General features: G+C 39.0%; 1 long non-coding RNA gene across 1 annotated transcript; it reads right to left on the bottom strand.

The window, feature by feature from the left end:
* Nucleotides 1–5,593: 5,593 nt before the first annotated feature.
* On the bottom strand, nt 5,594–7,583 carry LOC101483968 (uncharacterized). Its single transcript, XR_013095365.1, has 2 exons — nt 7,505–7,583; nt 5,594–6,090 (listed from the first exon to the last, which is right to left on the bottom strand). It is a non-coding gene; the product is annotated as an uncharacterized LOC101483968 (long non-coding RNA).
* Nucleotides 7,584–8,231: the final 648 nt, after the last annotated feature.

The following is an 8,231-nucleotide window of genomic DNA, read 5'->3' as shown; positions in this document are numbered from 1 at the left end:
ATGTGCAGTTTAAATAGCTTAATATATTTTTAAATCCACATATTAAATATTTTCTAGAAGATTTAGAGGTCAAACAACAGATTATCTGTGTGCTCTTCATAATTTCTAGTCTCAAAGCTGTTTCATGATCTATATTTTAATCTGACCTAAAACCTAATAAGTAAATTAAAGAGCAGGGCGTCATCTGTATGTTTAAACAGAGATCATTTAAATGACATTTAAATGAAGATTTGCTGACGTTTGATTAATGAACTTTTTGACAGTGAAACTGTGATGAAGCACCAAAGCAGAGAAGAGTCTAGAAGCTGGTGGTGGCAGAGGTGAAGCAGGTGGAGACTTAGTTGAGGATCTCTAATTGAACTTTCTCAACAAATTACAACCATAAAGAATGAATGTGTGCAAAAGAAAAAAGGAAATTATCTTCAGTTAGAGCTCAAAAATCTTTTAAAAATCTTTAAAAGTAGGTTTTGTGTGTAAAAACAAACCATTCAGTATTTGATCCTCAGGTTTGTATTTCATGACCTTCAACAGCACAAAGTTTATAGAGTTGTAAATGAAAATTAACTAACTTAAATCTCCAAAATCTGAGAAGAGGGACATTTTGAGCATTTTATTGTTTCTGAAAATGAAAGCTTTTAATTGCTGGGGAAGTTCTTGCTTTATGATTTATTTTCAGACTCTCATTTTTGATAACGTTCATGGAGAAGTTGCTCTTATTAATTATCGTATTTATAATTGGCTTCATGGACCTGGTCCAATGTATTTAAAATCATGATAATGAAATTTGTGTGTGTGTGTGTGTGTGTGTGTGTGTGTGTGTGTGTGTGTGTGTGTGTGTGTGTGTGTGTCCTCAGTGAACTGTATCAGTCTCTGCAGTATCTTCCAGCTGCAGCAGTCACTTCAGTTTCTGTTCAGTCTGACTGAGGGAGGTTTTTGTACGACTGTTTTTCACTGTGTGAACGAATACTGACTGTTAGCATAGAATTCACCAAGACAGTAATAAACTGCTGCATCTTCAGCCTGGACTCCACTGATGGTCAGAGTGAAGTCAGAGTTTGATCCACTGCCTGTAAAACGAGCTGGAATCCCTGATTCTCGAGTGCTAGCATACTTAATGAGCAGTTTAGGAACTCCTCCATCTTTCTGTTGGTACCAGGCTAAATAGTTGGAGCCAAAAACATTCTGACTGGTCGTACACTTGATGCTCACAGATCCTCCCACAGCAGAGCTCACTGCTCCAGGCTGAGTCACTGTGATCTGTCCTCTGGACTCTGAGGACACAGAGACAAAAACATAAAGCAGCTTCATGGTTTTGTGGGCTTCATTTCAGAGGGACAGATGTTGATAGAGGAGAGGAGTTTGATTCTCTGGACTTTACCTGTGAAGCAGCAGCAGAGGAGAGTCCAGATGAGGACGCAGATCAAAGTCATGTTTTTGATGAGGAGGATTTCTGTGGCTTCTGTTGTGATGAAGGACAGCTGTCAGTCATCCAGTGTTCAACTCTCAGGACTATAAACTCTGCTGATGCAAAGTGCCTCTATGGAAATCATCTGACTCTTTTGTTGTGAGTCAGTTTGCTGCATTGACTTGGAACCAGTTGTCCTCTTAGAGTGAAGGGTCACTGAAAATGTATTAAAGTTGCTCTAAGAAGTCATCACTATCCCCTAATCACATATTTATATCCTGATGGTTTAGTCTCTTCTTTTTTATGCAAATGTATAGACAGAGCTCTCTGTCACATCAAATATGTTTGGGAAAAATAATTTCCATCCCTTCATTCCTCGTATACCACGGAGACTCTCTCACATCAGTTGTTTTCTCTACATTTATGTCAAACGGATTTTTTTCTGTAAACAAGATTACAAAACTACATCCTCATATGATTCATTTTGAAATTTGTACCACATTAGATGTTCTTTGGGTTCATTAAATTGGCTGTGTTTAAGTAAAACTGTGTATTTGTAAATATTATTTAGTCAGTTATTGATTCAGATTTATTCTGGTCATGATTGAAAAGTACATGAAATATATTTTATAGCAGTGAGTAGCTGTAGTACTTGTTTCCTCTAATTCCTTCAGTCTCATGTATGATCCAGACAAAAATGTTTCTGTAAGTGTTCCCATGTCTGTCATGCTGTATAGTCCTGCCTACATGTAGGGGGAAGAATGAAGAAGTCATCACATAAAACCACATAAAATCCTACCAGGACAAAGACAAGGCACCTGTCTGCTGCTTTTTCTCACATGTTTCTTTGTCTGAAGTTTATATATTAACATGTGTGTACAGCAATGTGAGTGTTGTGAAGCTCTTCATGTTTCTTTAAGAATATTTCAATCATTCTGGACTCTTGAGGAAACAGAACAAGTTCATGCTTGATGATAAAACAGAGATAATGTCAGGGACCTGGGTCTGATGACCCAGAGTCCAGAGCAGTTTAGGACTTATCTTACTTGTTATATGTATGTTTGATGTATTCTGTGGCTCTCCCTGCTTGAAGGGAACCCAGTGTGTATGGGTGTGGGTGTTTCTGGTAGGCCGGCTTGCAGGAACCGTCAGGCCTGGTGGGTGTGGCCTGCCAGGTGGCTGGCCACACCCACCCCTAAGGATGAGGTTCACACACCTGTAGCTGATCAAGCCTCGTCGGGGAAGCTACTTAGGAGTGTGGTGGAGCTCTCTTTATCTCCTAATATTTTAAATTCCAAAAAAGAGGAACCTTGGTCCAGTCATGAAGAATTTTAATAATTCTGTTTCTTTAAAGACATTTTTAACATATTTAAACAATGCCTTCTCTGTGCGGTTAATGAATGGGGAAATAAAAAATTTTATGTCGTTTTTTACAAGTCAACAAGTGCCAAAAAATAACTTGAAAATCTCTTGAATTAAATAATTGTACAGAAATAATGCCTCATCGATTTAAGAAAAATGACCAGTGAGGTATGGTGTAATGGTATCTGCATTCTCATTTGGGGTGTTTCTCACCTCAATTAATTTTGTTTGCACGCCACCAATCTTCCAGTCAAAGTACTGAATTATGATCGGGAATATTTTCTCGGCTCCATGGTTACTTCCGTCTGTAGAAACACCACATTACTGGATTTCATTAAAAACTTTATGAATGACTCCCAGTGAATGTAGCGCTATCACACCATTGACAATCAGTCTTCAGTCGTGATGCGGGCACTGCTGAACCTTTTAGCTGTGTTAAAGTCTGCAAATGCGTTTTTTAGCAACACACTAGTGCAATCCATGGATCTGTAGCTATTGTAATGCTTCACAGTATGAAATGCCAGTGCACCTTCTGCTGCAGATACCGCAGCATCGTTGTTTTTCCCAGGTGTAACAAACAACTCAGTAAACTGAGCCTTTTTATGTTTTTCTGTATCCTTGTGAGCAACAAGACTTCCAGCACCTTTGTTAGACACATAAGGGTATGTGCCAGCTCTGCAAACGGTGCACTCCGCCTCCCATTTATTCCAAACGGGGTGATATGAAGGAAATTTCTTTTGCAGTTCTTCTGAAAAGATACACTTGCTCTTTGGCATCTTTTAAACATCATCAGGTGTACCCGTCTGTGAGAGCAGAACAACCACTCGCAAAGCAGCACCTCGGAGATGGCGTCACACATATAAGTCCTCTGTAGGCCTATAGGAAAACCTGGACAGAACGTGAAAAGTAGCCATGTCCCAGGTGTGGCCTAAAATAGGGTGATGTAATGTCCTATGATGTGGACAAGGAGAGGAGAGAGAAGAAGAACATATATAAAAAATCCCATGCAGACGGAATAAGTAGTTCTGCCTCTAGTGGCTTGTGGCTCCAAACCGTAGTAAAGGGACCTCTTGCTAATACGTCGGGCTCGTAGCCTAAAACTAGCTTTACTTTGTTGTCTGGGAGAACTTTGCTAGCGAGAGACAGAGAGAGGCGCTGAAAGTCCTCATATTGTCTGAATGTTGGTAGTGTATTGTCCAGTGTGTCTCTGAGTATTGCACACCTTGTGCTTTTGGGCACTCCAGTGATGTTGCAGCTCTGAAATATGGCCAAACTGGTGGCAAGTGGCATCTTGGCAGCTGCACGCTTGACTTTTCTCAGTTCATGGGCAGTTATTTGGCGCCTTGGTTTTTCCACACGCTTCTTGCGACCCTGTTGACTATTTTGAATGAAACGCTTGATTGTTCGATGATCACGCTTCAGAAGCTTTGCAATTTTGAGACTGCTGCATCCCTCTGCAAGATATCTCACTATTTTTGACTTTTATGAGCCTGTCAAGTCCTTCTTTTGACCCATTTTGTCAAAGGAAAGGACGTTGCCTAATAATTATGCACACCTGATATAGGGTGTTGATGTCATTAGACCACACCCCTTCTCATTACAGAGATGCACATCACCTAATATGCTTAAAATACTCATTTGCCTAATAATTCTGCACTCCCTGTACATCAATACTTTGGAAACTGACTAAATAACTTTAGGTTTTTACAACAGTAACAGTGATTTGTTTTTGTTGGAAATATCCAAATGAGGCTAAATCTTCACTGAACACATTTCCTACAAATACTGTTTACACAGCATTCTTGATTTGTTAATCAGCAGAATATCAGAATATTATAGACACTAGTTGTGATGTGACTACAATGATTTTCTGGATTTGTGTGATAACAATGACTGCAGCTGAGCTCCAGTTTAATATTTAACAGCTTACAAATAGAAAAGAGCTGCTCATCAGTGCAGAAACACTGACAACAGCATTTGTATTTTTAATAACAGCTTGTTATATTTTACCTTTCAGTTATGTCTTTTTATCTGAACTCTAAAGTCTATTTTCTCTTTCTGTAGTAGGTCGAGCCTCTCTCTCTGGACAGACTGTCTATTGTTATAAATGTAGAAACTAAGAATGAGTCAGACTGGTGGACTACAGAGAACATCAGTCATCTAAAAATAATGTTAATGTGTTAAAAATCTGGAGCCAGTGTTGTGTCTGTATTCTGTGACTCATATTTTTATTTGGGTACACCACTTCATTTTTTTTGTTTTGTGTGTTTTATGTTACTAACAATTTATCTAATAAATCATTTTAAATTTAAACTTGAACTGTGATTGTTGTTAAATTCTCCCAATTCTGTCATCTTTGGGCTGAAAGAAGGACAACACTCGGTGTATAAATGCTCAACAATCATTTTATACAATTCTCATTATTCCATGCAAACACTTTTGAGCATAAACCATCCGGAGGGGAGATGAGCGCGGGAAGGTGTCTGCCTGATCTCGACGTGTCTGACCGTTTGTCACATTCTTATAGCTTCAGCCCCCTCCAAACTAAGCATTCACATTCTTTCTCTCTTACGGCGCCTAAGTGACGGCCTTGGCTTCCTGTTTTATCTCCTCCTGATGAGATGGGGCAGAAAACCTCTCCAGTATCTTCTGTTCTCTTCTAATCAGACAAATAAGGCCATGATTCTCTGAAAACAGTATTTCTTATATTCAGCAGTATAATGCATCATAAAACAATATCATTCATTCACAATAAATCAGCAGTCTAATAAATGTAATAGTTATCACCTTCTTCTAAGGAGAATAATGCAAACTAAAACTACATAATAGTTTCACAACCTTTAATTAGGGGTATAATGTGGCATAAGATAATATAATAATCTCACAGTGCACACAAATGAAATTCCACAGTAAATATTAAAGTAATCGTTCCTCCCAGTCTTTTAGTTTGTTCTGCAGCTGTTGCTTCAGATCAGTTCCTCTTCAGCTGAGAGGTTTTTGTACGACAGTTTTTCACTGTGTGAACGGGCGGCTGTAACCACTTTGTCCACAGTAATAAACTCCTGCATCTTCAGCCTGAACTCCACTGATGGTCAAAGTGAAATCAGTCCCAGATCCACTTCCACTGAAACGATCAGAAACTCCAGAATGACGGTTTGTAGCATGATAAACGAGCAGTTTAGGAGCTTCTGAGGGTTTCTGAAGATACCAGTGGAGGTAGCTACCCATACTTGAACTGGCTTTACATCTGACAGAGACAGTCTGTCCTGGAACAACAGACTGAACTTCTGGAGTCTGAGTCAGGATGACATCTCCAGATGAACCTGAAACATAAAAAGAGGAGAAAAGTTATTGAGACAAATCGAGCTCTGTGAAAGATGACCAACATCCAAACATTAGAGGATCATTTCTCTAACACGGAGAACAGATGGAAGAAGGTCAGTGCTGCTGGTTTCAGAGTTTCTCCATCATAGCAGAACATCAGTGATGCTTTTCCCCAATCAAATTAGCCTTTCTCGTTGTTTTATACACACATACACACTGCTGTTGTTTCTACACTAATAAAGGGATTTGTTACTTCATTGATACACAACTCACAGCTCACAACTGTCGTGATCGGGCTGTGTCCAGGCAGGAATTGGACCCAAACGCAAACTCACTGGAAAAAGGACTGAACTCAAAATGGCAGCTTTTATTGCTGAACAGAAAACTCCACAAAACCTAAACTGGGAAGAATCTAACAAAACACACACAGCATGAGGAAGATCACGGCACTGTAGTAATCAATCAATCGATCAATCAATCGATCGATCAATCTTTATTTATAAAGCACTTTTTGTACAGAAATGCAGCACAAAGTGCTTTACATGGTTAAAAGCAGCATTAGTCATTGGTCTTTTGGGTTTGAGAAAGTTGATTCGAGCTTTCATAATCCAAAGATAAAATATTTAATTGATTGCTTTCAATCGTTGCTCGTATCGATATTCTCTGTTTTACAGATAATTAATTGTAGCAATAAAATTCTATTTATAGGATAAATAACTTCTTGCTTAAAAATAAAAATAATAAAAACATTCACAAAATGATCATATTAACATTTATAATATGTATTTATAAAAAAAAATATAAACTATTTTATACAGATAAAATAATGTGTGTTTCTGAGCAGCTGTCAGTTCAGATGATCTTTTTTCTCAGTTCCTCTCCAGCTGTGTGAGGTTTTTGTACAGCGTTGTATCACTGTGTGAACGGCCAGCTATTACACTGCTGACAGTAATAAACTCCTGCATCTTCAGCCTGAACTCTGCTGATAGTCAGAGTGTAGTCAGTCCCAGATCCACTTCCACTGAAACGATCAGAAACTCCAGACTGACGGTTTGTAGCATGATAAATTAAGAGTTTGGGAGATTCTCCGTCCTTTTGAAGGTACCAGTGGAGGTTGTTGCTAACACTTGAACTGGCTTTACATCTGACAGAGACAGTCTGTCCAAGAACAACAGACTGAGCTTTAGGAGTCTGAGTCAGGACTTTTTCTCCTGATAAACCTGAAAACATGAAAAAGTGGAGAAAAGTTATTGAGATGATGAACATCCAAACATTCGAGGATCATTTCTCTAACATGGAGAACAGATGGAAGAAGGTCAGTGCTGCTGGTTTCAGAGTTTCTCCATCATAGCAGAACATCATTGTGGTGAACCTGGCTGCATGCTGAAGCAAAGTTTTCACAGAGCGTCTCACCCTGAACAAGGAGCCCCAGGGTGGCCAGCAGTAGAGTCAGTGACATCATCATTGTGCTGCTGGTGTGTGAGTGGCTCTGAAAGGCCTGGACAGCCACTGATCAACACTGGCCTCTTAACAGCTGTGAGCAGAGAGGCAGGACACATATGCAAACACACAGAGTCAGTCAGCTGCAGCTGTCCTGAGCTGAATAATTAAATCATTCATGACATCTAGTGGAGAGATAAATTTGAATAAAAAAAATCAAATGGAAAATGTGAAATAATTCAAATATGAATTCTAATACAAATAAATATAGACATGCATGGATTTAAGACGGGCCTTAAGTTTGAACAAAGACTGAGACTCAACAATGTTAAATCAAAAGCTGTAAGATGGACTGGAAGAGTTCATGGAGTCAGGGGCAATCTTTTGAGACAGACTCAGGTTTCTGAACATTTTGCCTTGAACATCCTGTTTTTGCTGATTAAAATTTCTGCAACAAAAGGCAGTTTGCTTGTGTTTGAGATTTAGATCCTACCACATTTCTTTGCCATGTTTATGTCTCTTCAGGTTGAATCCTTTCCCCCCTATTGCTATTTTCTATCAATGATTGCAACTTCTTCTGTTTAACAGTCATATATATAAATCATATCCTCCAATGAGTGCGGCCTGTGTGCCAAAATAAATACTATGCTTTTCAGTTCTTCAACGGGGCTTAACACTTTTACCACGTTTGGCTGGACTC

Source organism: Maylandia zebra, linkage group LG22 (genome assembly GCF_041146795.1).
Source record: "Maylandia zebra isolate NMK-2024a linkage group LG22, Mzebra_GT3a, whole genome shotgun sequence".
NCBI lineage: Eukaryota > Metazoa > Chordata > Actinopteri > Cichliformes > Cichlidae > Maylandia > Maylandia zebra.
This window is presented reverse-complemented; position numbering and strand designations above follow the sequence as displayed.